Raw genomic sequence first — 14,687 nt, 5'->3', positions numbered from 1 at the left:
GGGCAGAGAGTGTCCATCACAAAAAGATGTAGCCCAGAAGACTAAGGCAATCCAGTCTTTCCACGTTCCTCTGCCCACCCAGGTTGAGGGTGGGTCTGCATCTCCCAGTTCGCTGACTCAAATGTTAATCTGCTTTGGTGACTCACAGACACACTCAGGAACAATACTCTGCTCTTACAGTCTGATCAAGTTGCCAGTATTAACCATCACACATTCAAATATACTTCTGCTTACTAAATGACAATACCTGCAATGTAAATGATTATATATGTGATTGTATCTACCCGATGCGTTATATATGTGACCATTACAGAGTTAAGTGATAGATTTCTTGCCACTAAAGAAACTAAAGTTTTTTAGTAGATGTCAAACATACAGAGTAACAGAGGTTGTAGGCTGGACTCGTGTCATGCGCCACTCTGAATCTGTATAGAATGGAAGAATGAGATTATCCTGATTTAAACCCATCATCTGGGGTGACGTTACTGTTGGTCAGTCATTCGCAGTGTCACAGCGTCTCCATAGAAGAAACTTATGGAGGGCATCACCAAAAAGACACCATTTGACCTGAAGAAATTGGGAAAAGCAAAACACATTAGTATAATTGAAGTAGCTGAACAAAGTTGTGGAAACCTGAAAACCCTTGACACGTTCATGGAAGACTGAGCTGTTAACTATAATTGGAGAATAAGGTACAGGGTGTGGAATGCCAGGAAGGGCTTGGATCTCAGAGAACAATCTATTGCATGCTAAATGAAACTGAATTTTATCTTGTAAGGTGTCACTCAAGAATTTTATGTGTGTGTGTATGTATGTACGGGAAGTTAGTTTTTCCTTCTAGAAAGTTTGTCTATGATAAGGAGGATTTATGATGGAGGATTGGTAAAGGTCAGTTGATTTAAGCCAATGTTGCCCCATTTCAGTTATGTAGAATTCTAGCTCCTGACGTATCTACCTGGAGTAGTGGAATTGCTCTAAACACTCATCCATTAAAAAAATAGTTTCTGAACACCTGTTATTTAATTTCCAGACATTATAGGAATGTATAGAAGATTGATAATGAAGAAGAAGAGGAGAACTTCAGTTAGGGAAAGCATAAAGACTTCCATATGGTAGAAGGAGAAATGGAAATAAAGAGTCAGGCACCAGGAATGTCAAAAAAGTAAACTCGGTTATTCTGAGGGTCTGTTTACAAATGGCGCCTGAGGGAGAGGGAGCAGTCTCAGGTAGTGTCTTAGTTCAGGCTGCTTTAACAGTGTACCATGCACTAGGTGGCTTAAAAACAAGAAAATTCATTCCTTACAGTTCTGGAGATTGGGAGTCTAAAATCAGAATTCCAGCATGGTTGGCTTCTGGCAAGGGCTGCAGACTGTGCCATTCTCATTGTATCCTCACATGGTGGAAAGAGCTGGAGAGCTATCTGGGGTCCCTTATATATGGAGACTTATCCCCCAGTGAAGGTCCACCCTCATGACCTCATTACCTTCCAAACACCACTATATGAAGGATTAAATTCCAACGTATTAGTTTTGAGGGTCACAAATATCCATTCCAGTAGAAATGGCTTCTGGTTTTCTGACTTGAGTGACTTATTAGATTAGGTTGCTCTTTACTTATATAGAAACATAAGAAAAGCAGTAGGATATGGGGAAGGCAGGGACAATGCATTGATGGAATTCTGCCTCATATGGAACATGTAGGCTTTTGAATAATACAGATTTTTTTTTTTTTTTTTTTTTTTTGAGATGGAGTCTTGCTCTGTTGCCAGGCTGGAGTGCAGTGGCGCAAACTCAGCTCACTGCAACCTCCACCTCCTGGGCTCAAGCGATTCTTCCACCTCAGCCTCCTGAGTAGCTGGGACCACAGGCACACGCCACCATGCCCAGCTAATTTTTGTATTTTTAGTAGGGACGGGGTTTCACCATGGCCAGGATGGTCTCAATCTCTTGACCTCCTGATCCGCCCGCCTCGCCCTCTCAAAGTGCTGGGATTATAGGTGTGAGCCACCGCGCCCAGCCGTAAACATTTCTTGGTTGTTGTTGGCTGTGTGACCTTGGGAAAGAGGTTGTCAAATTGAGTCAAATTAAGAGAGATATCAATTCAGCATTTTAAGGAACAGATACAGTTACTAAGCTACCTAATGAAACACTGAATAATTAGAAAAGAATTGAGGTTAAGAAGATTCTCTTTGTTGAGCCTTTAATACTAGTTAGTATATGTCCACAGTCTAATATCATAAGCTTTCTCTTTAGACTAATATTTAGATAAATTTAATTCTGAGTGTCAATCATAGAAAACCATAATTAATTGCTATTTGGCACATTATAAAATCACTACTGTCTACGTTAATATTAGTAGATTGGTATAATATAAACATCTCTATTTAAATCTGTATACTCTGCAGAGGACTACTAAACTGATGAATTATAGTGTAAAATATTTTTTGATTATAATGCAAAATACAACCATAAATATGATCATTGCCCTTAAGTGAAAACAAGGCAGATGAACAAAAAACAGATACATGCTTAGAACAATGAAAAGAAACCACAAAATTCCATTCCTAAAAAACTTTCCCCTTTTCCAGGAAACTATAGTAGAAAAGATAAAAAGAAATAAGACCGTCTCTTTAAAAATACATAGAAAAAGTGATTGCCAAGTCAGTATTTAAAATAGCAAAAATTGGCTGGGCATAGTGGTTCACACCTGTAATTCCAGCACTTTGGGAGGCCCAGATGGGTGGATCACCTGAGGTCAGGAGTTCTAAACCAATCTGGCCAACATGGTGAAACCTTGTCTCTACTAAAAATACAAAAAATTAGCTGGGCATGGTGGTGCACACCTGTAGTCCCAGCCACTGGGAGGTGGAGTCAGGAGAACCTCTTGAACTCTGGAGGCAGAGGTTGCAGCAAGTGGAGATCACACCACTGCACCCCAGGCTGGGCGACAGAGCAAGACTCCATCTCCATAAATAAATAAATAAAAATCAAATAGCAAAAATGAAGGAATTTGTCCTGAAAACCTGACTGAATCAGTCAGGAGCAGGTACTGGGGTTCTCATTTAGTACAGGGTAGCCAGATATAGAGAGCTTTACAGGAGAGTAGATTCATTTTAATTGGAACAGGACCCTGAGGAAAAAGAAGTACGTCATTGAGGTTGCTATCTAGACTCGCAGTGACTGTGAGTCTAGACTACTCAGTGAAGCAATCATTTTCTTATTTCATTAATTCTTCTTAAAAATAAACTTAGTCTGTATTCTCTGGAAACAAAAACTATAAAACTTGTGTATTTAACGGGAAGTGAATGTGTATGTTATGAATTCATTTGTCTGGAAGTCTGGAAAGTATTACTGAATGTGGTGAACATTTATCAATTTCAGCAACAACAAAAAAGCACACAAGATCAGCAGTGAAAGAGACAAAAGTCTCCCAGGGAAGGATTTAGATTTCATCACCTATTTAGGATCATTAACTTGCTACAAGTTAAATAAATTTAGCATGTCGTAGATCTTCACATATTCAGTGATAATTAAGCTAGATGTGTAGCATTTGACTATTATGTATTCATAGGTGTCTGTTCCTTGGCTGCAATCCCGTTTATTCAGCCACGACTTTTATCTGGCCACTAGTCATGGGTTGATTTCATGTTTCAGAACTTATAGCATATCTAGTATGATACATGAGAAAGACACCCTCCATTTGTAATCATGTGTTTATATCAGGAATTTATGACTGCCTTATCAAATAATAAAAATAATTTATAATTTTCCTTTTGTTTCAATATGTAAATTCTTTTTCCTTGCTCCAAATAGTATAGGTTATTAATCCGGTAAGACATCTATACCTAAGTGTGGGTGTGTGTGTGTTTTCCAGGTTGAATTAATTTATGTAACTCTCTATATTTAGAGATTTTTGGGGAGCTCCTAGAGAAGGAACATTTTAAACAATCATTTTCTTGTAAATAATTTTGCAGGAGGCAAAATGAGGTTTTGTCCTATCCTGAACATAATAGATAAATTATGTTTTGACTAGTAGTTTTTTTTTTTATTCAGCAACTGGTTCTACTTCTAGAGTTATGACTGTTAAATATTATCCAAGCACTCAGTGTTCTCAATATTGGAAGTGAAATTTAATGCGATAAGAGGTGTATGTTTCTGGTCTGTAAGCTGCATAGCAGTGATTCTTACTGCTTCTGACAGAGCAGTCTTATTCCTCATGCTTTGTGTATTCCCGTTTCACCCATTCTTTCGGGTTAATATTTCTTCTAGCCTGTGTTCTTTTCTCCTGTCAGAGAAGCCAGGCAAAATAAAAACAAGCAGTGAGTAATTTCATTTTAATATAATTCTTGCACCAAAACGTATGAGAAATATTTAAATGAGCAGGGAAAAAAAAAATCCACCTTGATTTGACAAACTAGGAAAGTGAATTTGAAAGGGTGCGGGGCTGTGAAATCAGTAGTCAGGCTTTATTGTTCTCAGGTTCTCAAAATCGTTTTATTTCTTAGAACTAGAACTTAAAAGAAACACTTATCAAGGGAAGTGGTGAGTTGTCTTGCTCTCCAGCCTGTTGTCGTCGTGAAAATTGAGAATACAAAATTCAAATTGCACAGTGTCCCAAATATTTGGATTCCACAGCCATTAAGATGGATTGATCGCCTGTTTCAGAACTCACAGCCTATCTAATGCACGCGATGTAAGTACACTATCCTTCCAGCCCGAAATTCTGTGATTCTACAGTGGAACCACTTGCATTTATCTGGGGGAGGAGATCTCTTCATTCCTTGTATGTGATGTGTTAAGCTGATGGTAAATAGCTGTTGTTTGACAAGGGGCCCTGTTGACCAGAACTATGTCTGGAGCCATAGTTGAAAAAGCAAGTTTGTGCTGGGATTCCCAGTGTATCTGTTTTGGAATCAAGTTACACGGTAATGTGACTACAGTTATATTAATTGACAGGGACTGTAGGTTTACACTACAGAGTCTCCTCCTAAAACATAGCCTGAGGAGGAAAACCCCTTCGCTAAAATCAATCGCTTGGGAAACGGTCTGTGCTTGCCGGCAGTGAGGGGGTAAAAGGCAAGGTGGAAAGGAAATCTGTCATTCTTCCACCTTTATCACTGTTCACATTCAAACAATGACAAGGTCATGCTAATACTTCCTGAACATTCCATCAGTCTGGCTTTCCTTTCCTTCTTCATCTCTACAATTACTGTTGGTTCAGCCTCTCACCCACCTCTCCCCTGGACTCTGTACCATATATATAAGTTCTAATTTTTTTCTTTGCTTATGTTACTTTCTTCGCCTAGAATATTTCCTTCTTCCTAATTACTTTGTCCTGTGTCTGATTAATTCCTTTAATCTTTTAAGTCTCAATTCAAGAGATTCCTCTGAGATTTAGTGTCAGCTCTTTTGCAAAAGACTCCCTATGTCCCTTAGGAAGTTTAGGGCCCCTTTTCTGCTCGGTATCGTGGGTGTAACATGCTCACTGCACTCACTGCCTTGCATCCCACCCTTCTTGAGAAGAGGGGATCTGTGTTAGTTATCTCTGCGTTCTGTGAACATAACAAAGTACTTGCTCCATAGTGGTTGCTCCATAAACTGTTTCTTGAGGGCCTGAAGCTTGCTCCGAATTTCCACTCTATAGTACCACTAGAGTCAGCTGTTCTTCCACAAACATTTCTCATCTAAGTTGCATTATCATTCATCTCTACACTGTTACCTAGCCTTATCATCTCTCTACTTTCATTACCTTTTTATAATTTTCAAGGAACATTCAGGGTGAATTTAAAACTCTGACTCATCCCTTAGAATACCCATAGATCTGGCCTTTGCCTCTTTCCCTCTCCAGCCTCCCCATTCTTCACTCTTCCACGTGTGTCTCTGAGACAGATGTGTAGAACTACTCGTGCTTTCTCGTAATTAACCTGTGTTTCAAGCCTGTACGACTGCACATACAATTTCTCTTGTGCCTAAACATTTCCTTCCTTCCAGTGCCTCCTTCCTTCCTCTAAATCCTGTCCCTTTCTTGAATTAGCAACTCTCTTGGGAAAGACTTCCCGGAGCCACTTCTACTCACGTCACCTCCCCAATCCAAGCTCTTGTGTGTTCTCACTGCACCCTGCGCTTTCTCTGTGATGTCCTTATTACGCTTCACCAACTTTGTCAGTTTCTGTTTCCATTTCTTCTGTGTAAGTATAGGCTCCTCAAGGGAAGAGACTGTGTCTGCTTGGACCTGTGTTTTTGGTACTCAGCACAGTACTAAGCTCAATTGCAAAGGAGAGAATAGAAACGGAGAAAAGGAGAAGGAGAAGAAGAAAGAGGAAATGGCAGCGGACATGCACTGATTTCCAGATATTTGTAATCATTCCAAATAGTGAATCTTTTTTTTATAAACAAGAGTCTCAGTAGCCGACTGATTACTGTCCTCTCTGTTTCTTTATAAATACTTTATAAAATAAAAATTAGTTTTACAATCAGAATATATTTGATCCCCACAAATGAATAAAGTTTTTTGGGTATTTCTATCTTTAAAGCTCCTTAAGTTCTTGAAACTATGAAGTGAGAAATCCAGAATGTGAATCCATCTGACTCACATAAATTGGGATTATCTGAGACCCTGAATAGGACTGGCTACATAATTCATTGAGGCCCAGAGAAAACTGAAAATATGAGTTGCTTTGTTCAAAATTATTAAGAATTTTAAGACAGCAGCAGCAAAGTATTAACAAGTCTAGAAACCTTCTAAGTGCAAGGCTCTGTGCAATGGCAGAGGTCACGTACCACGCAGCTGGCTTCGACATGCCATTCCGTAGTGCCAAGGTGCTCTGCTGTCCAGTGCTAACAATGTCACATTTGCCAAAAGCAAATCTTCTCCTGTTGGATTAGGCAACATCTGCCTTGTCGGACCATAAGAGCGAATGCATTGACAGTTAAGGACCGAGCACAATGTGGGATAAATGTTTTGATTATCTCACAGTAACCCGGCACATTCACTATCCCTTCTGTCTAAGCCACTTTCTTTCAAAATCTCCTTCACCCAAGTGAGTCCTGTGCTTCTCTTAAAGCATCGGCTGCTCTGGGAAGGACTTCTTCAAGCCCATCCTCCTGCCTGGTCTAAACCATTATCCTTCTGTGTGTCGCACCCTCCTCTGCCTCTAGTGGGTCACTCACGTTGATTTTACTCTGTTTATGTAACAGTAAATCAAGGCTAGGAGAGTAACATGGCTAAGAAATAAATAGCGTGGGATAACTTAGGCTTCCAGCTCCTTTCACTAACTCAGGCTTCTTTTATGCTGCTCTAACCTGTTGCAGTTCACTGTCCCCTTAGTGTTCAGCGTTAGCCACCCTCGCCCTCTCACCTTTTATCCCCCTGGAAGAAACACGCTGAAGGTTGATGGAATGATAGCTATTTTTTAGGTAGAAAGTGGCACCCTATCACACACATGTATCTGACCTGGGCTTCGTGATCTGGTGCAAGTGTATGACCCAGTGCATGTGAGGGTAAGTAGGCATTTTTATGTCTCCAGAGATGGGAGCAAAAAGATGAGCTTAGAACACTTGTCTATCTCACTTCTCTAAGAACAATACTTACCAAGCTTTCCTATGAATCTGAAAAGGAAGGCCAACGTTTCGCACTTTCTGGGAAGCTAGAAGACAATATTCTCATTACTTGCAAGACTTGGTTTGCTAAAATGCCAAGTGCTCTTTTTTTCTTTACTTTTGTAAAGTGACAAATAATAATTGTACATATTTGTGGGGTACATAAGGGTGTTTTGGTACACTAATGTCACATTGGAACTGTTTCAGTGGCAAAATAGACATTTTACTATGATATAATTTTTAAAAAGCTTGACTACAATTTAAATATAAAAAATACATGTATGGGTCTCTACCTTTAAAAATGAGGCTTGATGTAGAGAGCAGCACAGTGGAGATTAGAGATCACTCTGCATGTGACAGAAGGTATGTGAAAGGCAAAACAGCGTCTTTGAAATGTGTGAACTGTGGAGTTATGATCAAGTGAACATTTTTCATCATTTAAGTGGCTTAATTAATTGACAATGAGGTAATTGATTTTTAGAAGGCATTTTAAAAGTGTGGTTAAGGATGGAAACTTTATAAAATGAACTCATAAATCTTTGATAATCCTTAAACAGAATAGGGAACTGTTGGCTTCAGTGAGCTTTCTATTAACCCTGTAAGCCCACATGAGGTTAACACAATGAGACTGGTTTGTAACCAGATGTTAATTCTTCCTAAACGGTAGTGCGGTTCATAGTTATACAGAATCTAATGTGGAATTAATTTAAAACATCAAAAGAATGTTAATTATCTGTAGATACTTTTCTAGCATATTGCGAGGAAACCTCGATGAAACGAAAGAAATTCTCCATGGGGATTCTAGGAAATCTCACTGGCTGTTAAGTAGCCTGTCTCTGAGGGTTTTCAGCAGGTGTCTCCATTGTGACCAGGGGAGGAGCATTTACATCTTAACTACACGGAAATGTGTGTGGTTGAGACTGACACATCCATAAAGGACTGATTCTCTGTATCTGCCAAGGTCTCTTGGCAAAGGCTTTGGATCCGAACGCTGAGATTTCCTAACATTTCCTGAATGGGTACTCTTTCACAAGCACAGCGATATTACTGCGGATCCTTCCAACTCAAGCATGTAACTTCTTCAGTATGATGGTAACGGAGGTCATATTTTGAAACCTTTAACTATGCATTCTTCTTTAGCTTTCCAAGCAAATGACATTTATTATAGTTGTCCCAAGAATTCATCAAACCTGGAGAAGATTAAAGGATGTTATTGCGAATGGAATGATGCAATAATTTCTGACATGGAAAATAAGATTTTAAAACTTTCTTGTTTCCTTTCACTGGACCAGGAACGCTGGTGGATGAAGACAAAGGGAAGACATTACTCATCCAGCCAAAACTCTGTGTCCTTATTTTTCCTTCCTTGGGCTGCTACTCTAAGACATAAAAAAGAGTAAATAAACAAGAGTAAATGAGGCCAGAATTTAATTTTTATGCCCACTTCTCACTTGAAGCTCTGACTTTTGCAAGCTACTCCTTACATGACCTTATGAGATAAATGTTATTCTTATTTTTACAGCTGAGGCAAATGGAGATGAGTACTTTACTCGAGATTACACAGATGGCACAGAACCTGGATTTGAACCCAGGACAGTTTGATTAACCACTCTTAATCACAATGCTATATTTCCTCTCTGTACTGCAGTGGGGAACATAGAGGCACTAAAATTTTAAAAACTTAATTCAGGCTGGGCGCGGTGGCTCACACCTGTAATCGCAGCACTTTGGGAGGCCAAGGCGGGTGGATCATGAAGTCAAGAGATCGAGACCATCCTGGCCAACATGGTGAAACCTCATCTCTACTAAAAATACAAAAAATTAGCTGGGCATGGTGGCGCGTGCCTGTAATCCCAGCTACTTGGGAGGCTGAGGCAGGAGAATTGCCTGAACCCAAGAGGCAGAGGTTGCAGTGAGCCGAGATCGTGCCATTGCACTCCAGCCTGGATAACAAGAGCAAAATTCCGTCTCAAAAAAAAAAAAAATTAAAATTATGAAAGAATGAAAGTCCATAAATGTTCATGCTTTTACATTCATGGAATAAGTAAATTTCTGATCGTATATTTTCAGTTGGTGTGATAGGGTATAGCATTTGCTATGCGGGTTTAGTAATGTATTAAAATCTAATACAATTGTGTGTAGTAGAAACAAAAATTTTAAAATGTCACTTGGACTTCTATGTGTCATGCTAAAAAACAATTTGAAGCATACTTTGGCTCAGTTGCATCTAAGCTAAACACATTTTTTTCTTATGTGGCTCTCTTGAATGGTTTTGTAATTATTGAGATTGTGAATGATACCAAAATTTCTGGTCTTGATTTATCAAGTACCATAAACGTTCGTAATAGGTTTGTAATTTCCTTAGAGTTTCAGGAATTAAATTAATTGCTATTATAAAAATGATCTTTGAAGCTCTTATAGGGAGGGTACTTTGTTTATATTCTTGCCGTTTCCTGAGAAATGGTGTAAATATTTCATAATTGTTTTGGGAACCAAACTTTTTATATATAGGCATATTTTGAGTCTTTATGTCATCCGGTGTCACTATCCAACACATAAATTATCTCTTTCATCTAGATATTATTTTTTACTTTTAGGTACTTAGCTTTTTATTTACATGTTTTAAAGGATATTATTTCACAGCAGTTTATTTGAACTAAATGAGATATTTATGACATTAACTTTTAAAATTCAATGGTTTGTTTCTATTGTGTGTGTGTGTTTTTTTTTGTGGACTAGCTGTCTCTAGTTCAAGGTTTGCTTTTGCTTGTAAACTTATAGTGTTACAATTAAATAATGTAGCAGTTAACTACCCTGGATTAAAACGCTCTCAGGCAATTAAACCACAGTTGTAAATCATTGGAATTTGGAAAAATAATCAATGTCATATGACAGTTGCATGACACATGATGGATCTGATTTTTAATATATGCCATCTTGATTAGAAAATGAAGATGGGCTTTCTATAAAATTTCATGCATAGATAGAATTAGGCGGAGGAAGGGAGAAAAGAACAGAGAATATGTGATTTATTTCCCAGAAAAGTTAGGGGAGGCAAAATTCAACTCAGAAAAGTGATAAAACTGCAACAGTTCCATGAATTCAGTCACAGTTTTCGATTTACTGTGATTAAAGGAAATAAACATTGTATTTGATAAAAACAAGTTAAAAAAGGAAGCAAAGGTCAAACACAACTGGAAGTGACTGAGTTAGACACTCCGGTGTTGCCTCCCCCTGCTTAGCTGGTATCAGCGGGACTTCCTCTCACCTTTTTGGCTGTGCCTCCCTCCATATAGATATTTTATTATCACCAGTCATCTGCTTTTTTGTTCAAGATTGATTTGGTTTATTTCTACATGCCTGTGATTATATGCAAATAAGGTCAAAACAAACATTGGTGTTTTTATTTTTTAGGAAAATCTCCAAGAGTTGGACTGAGGAATCATGCTGTTGCCAGTAACTGGCCTGTGACATAGCTGAACTTTATCATCCTCAGTAAATGATCAAGATCGTGAGTTATACAGGATGTAGCCCAGATCCTCACCCTTGGGAAGTAAGTTGTAGGCTGTTGATTAGGATTGGGGGTTGCCTGCGACGGACAGAAATCTCCGAATAACAATGTCTTAAACAATACGGAGGTCTTCTTCAACTAGAATCTAGTGTCACCTGTAGTGCCACCTGTGCCGAGATAACAGGCTGGGTCTGTGATGGTCAGGGATCCAAATGCCTTCTATCTTGGTGCTGGTGCACAGTCACCAGGTGGCGTCCAGCTCACGGGCTGCCGTGGCTGGTGAAACTCCAGCATCTTATTGCTGTTCTAGTAGCAGGAAAGAAAAAGAACCGACAAGGGCGCGGCTGGATCACGAAGAAAGGAGGAGAAAACAGACATTGGAGGGCGACTGTCAATAACCTACATCGTCTCCATAGATGAAATTTTAAAATATACTGCTAAGTTTTAAAAATTATTTGTATTCATATTTTCAATGGTAAAACTATGGAGCATTCTGTCGTTTGTGCCGATTGTTTTACCAAAGAATTGAGATATAAGAAGAGACAAGAAGAATTAGATATAAGAAGAGTAAGTAAGTCCTGGAAAAGTGTAGAAGGCAAGAGAGATGTGAAATGTGCTTTACGTTATTGTGATTTCGAAATCTAGTTTGTGGAAAAACTGTGCTTATAAAGAGCTGAAACTTAATAGAGGTGGAAGAAAGTAGGACACGATTGAAGTTTCTGGTTAGAAAGTTGCATTTCTTAAAAAAAAAGTTTACTGTTGAGAGGGGTTGGCAGTTCTACGACGGCAGGAATTTTTGTTCATTTGGTTCATTTATATTTTGGGGAACTAGAAGAGTGCTTCAAACAGAGGAGGGGCTAGATAAATGTTGAATTAATGATTGATCAATTTGTGGATTAAATTAGAGTAAAAGATGAAGAAACATTTCAATACATAAATTACAAGCATATTGACAAAAGAGAATACATTTAATACTAAATTTGAAAATTCACCAAACATAGTAATGACATCAGTTTTTCCTTAGCTTATTCACTAATATGAGAAAACTTTGTGGGGCAGGAACAACTTGAGTACATATAAAACCCACTGAAAATGTCTAAACATTTCCTAATTTAAAAGACGCTCTTAAATTTTATTAAGCTAGGAGAGAAGACTGAGACTAAGCAAGAATTTATTTGTAGCAAGTCACAAAATAAAAATAAAATATGTGGCCTCTACTGCAACAGTCATAAAATTGTGGGAATTTTAATGCCGTTCTTTCTGAATTTAAAGACGAAAACCAGAGGTTTCCTCATCATGATGCAAGTCTTTTCCATTTATGAGTGATAATGTTTCCTGGGTAAGTTAAAAAATGAAAACTCTAAATACTGTATGTCTTTGTGTGCTGACACTCAGAACTATGCAAAGATAAACACTTCCTCACAATCTGTAAGCAGAAGAAAGGCCTTAGAAGTAAGCTCTGCAAGTTGTAAAACATGGGTTGACATGTACTTAATCTTACATTATTGGTGTAATTAAGACACATCTGGAGATTACTGAGTCTTGAAATATGTAGATGACTGGTGAATTAAGTGTTTGGCTGACAGAGATTTCAAATTTGAAATTATAATTTCTTTAAAATGCTTTTTTTTAAAAAAAATCTTCTGTTGTGACTAGAATTATTTTTCAAGAATAGAAATGCAAATATATTATGGACCCTTTTCTTGGCCTTCAACAGAGAGCCATGATTTTATTTTTTTGTCAAATAGAGACAATAAATATTTTAAATATATTTGGGAAAGAGAGGAACTATATCTTGCAAACTAATCTCTATTTTAATCTTTCAAAGTACACATGCCCTTGCTCCAAAACAGTCAATTCATTATAAGTTTTTCTTACTTCAAGGAATGAACTCAGATCAAGTAACATTAAGGTGTTCATTGAGAGCAGGGTTTGGTCTGTTTATTCACTCTATTCTCTGCACCTGGAACAGGTCCTGGCACATAACAGATGCTTAATACATATTCGGTATACAGGTGATTGAGTGAATAAATTAATGAATGAGCAGCTAATCATATGCATATGTAATCCCAGAATTCCAATTTTACTAAAATTCTGCAAATTATAACTTCAAATTATAACTTCATCTATGAGTGTGTCAACCTGAATGTTTGGAGTTGGCCAATTGTTACAGCAAGAACAAATAATTCACTTCCATTCTACTTAATCCTTATGAGTACTTTAAGAACACCACGGAGAAAATAAACTTAGTGCCTGCCATTAATAGACATTGGGAAATAATTGGTAACCAAACTGATGAACTCAGAAAGGCTCAGTGGCTCTGGGGTGAGACTTGCCACGTGGTGGAGAAAAAGCGATGCTTCATTGATCATACCTCTAATAACTTGTTGCAATTTCATATATCCCCATAATTCACATTTCTGCTTTTATTTAGCCTGTCACTTCTAATATATATTGCTTTGGTTATAAGTTGATGCCAATGATAACACCATTGCTAAGAATGACATTGGAATGACATTAGCATGATTTTATTAAAAGCTTCAAGCATTATTAAATCAATAACCCATTTGAAAGATAGTAAAATGTCTCACAAAGCTTTTGTTTTGTTTAAAGTCCTTGCTTAGAGTAACCAGTATTGCCAGTTACAAGCAATCAGCATATATCCCAGACATATCTGAATTTTGAGTATTAGAATTTAGCCAATTAGGCATCTTGGGAATGGGAATATAACCCTTAATTTAAATTGGTTTGAGAATTAAGATTGCAGAATAAGACTGATGGCCAGTTTCTAGAAAGTAGCCTACCAAGATACTTCAAGGAAACCTAATGAAACTGTGGTGTGGCCGTCTGCTGAAATTATTCTCCTGTCATTATCAGCGGACCCTGTGCCAGTTTTCCTCACTTCTGGTCATGTATAAAGTCTGTTAATTTTATAGTGTTCTGCCCAGTCTGTCGTGCAGACTCTGGCTGGGCGATGAATGAAAGGAGTATGCAGACACAGGTATTTCGCCTGTGAGGATGGCCGGGGGACCGCACGGATTAGCACTGCTGATGAGAAAGTGCGGCCTTGATGAGTTGGAGATGCTCATATTTATTTTAGTACCGATTTAATGACAGAGGCTTGGAGCAAACAGCATTTGTGGGTAATTAACATTGTTGACCGCAGAGGAGGGGGCAGTCTTGCTCGCGATGATCAAAAGTTAGTTTCTAGAGAAATAAATAAACAAACTTATCTAGATAAATTCTTCTGTACTCTTTCTCTGTCCGCTTTTTGCTATTTGCCTCGGAGTAAGAACAGCCACCTCCAGCTTATTCTTCTCTGAAGCTTGGCGAAACCTCCCAGCCTTCTAAGAAAGCTGGCACCTTTCCTATCATTTCCCCCACTGTCTTGACTAATCTCCTAGGGAATTGCACCTCCACTCTTCTCTCAAAAGGTGTGTTCTTCCTGCATCCTTCTGTCTGGGAGCTTTTGCTTTTATCCTTCATTTTGGCACTTGTGTTTTTTAGCAGTCAGTATTTGCTGGGACTCAGTTTCTGGCTCCCTTCACATGTGTTTTGGGTTTGAGGGTGTCCCTTTC

At 38.3% G+C, this 14,687-nt stretch overlaps 1 protein-coding gene across 2 annotated transcripts in view; it reads left to right on the top strand.

Annotated features, from left to right (window-relative positions):
* Nucleotides 1-14,345, top strand: part of LOC103795080 (uncharacterized) — a 597,037-nt gene extending 582,692 nt beyond the window's left edge. For both annotated transcript variants that reach the window (XM_078338228.1, XM_078338230.1), the window contains exon 11: nt 11,013-14,345. The gene's annotated coding sequence lies outside the window, so the exon portion shown is untranslated. The remainder of the gene's footprint in view (nt 1-11,012) is intronic.
* The last annotated feature ends 342 nt before the right edge of the window (nt 14,346-14,687 follow it).

This window comes from Callithrix jacchus, chromosome 9 (genome assembly GCF_049354715.1).
Source record: "Callithrix jacchus isolate 240 chromosome 9, calJac240_pri, whole genome shotgun sequence".
NCBI lineage: Eukaryota > Metazoa > Chordata > Mammalia > Primates > Cebidae > Callithrix > Callithrix jacchus.
The sequence above is the reverse complement of the archived record's forward strand: the minus strand, read 5'-3'. Positions and strand labels throughout refer to the sequence as shown.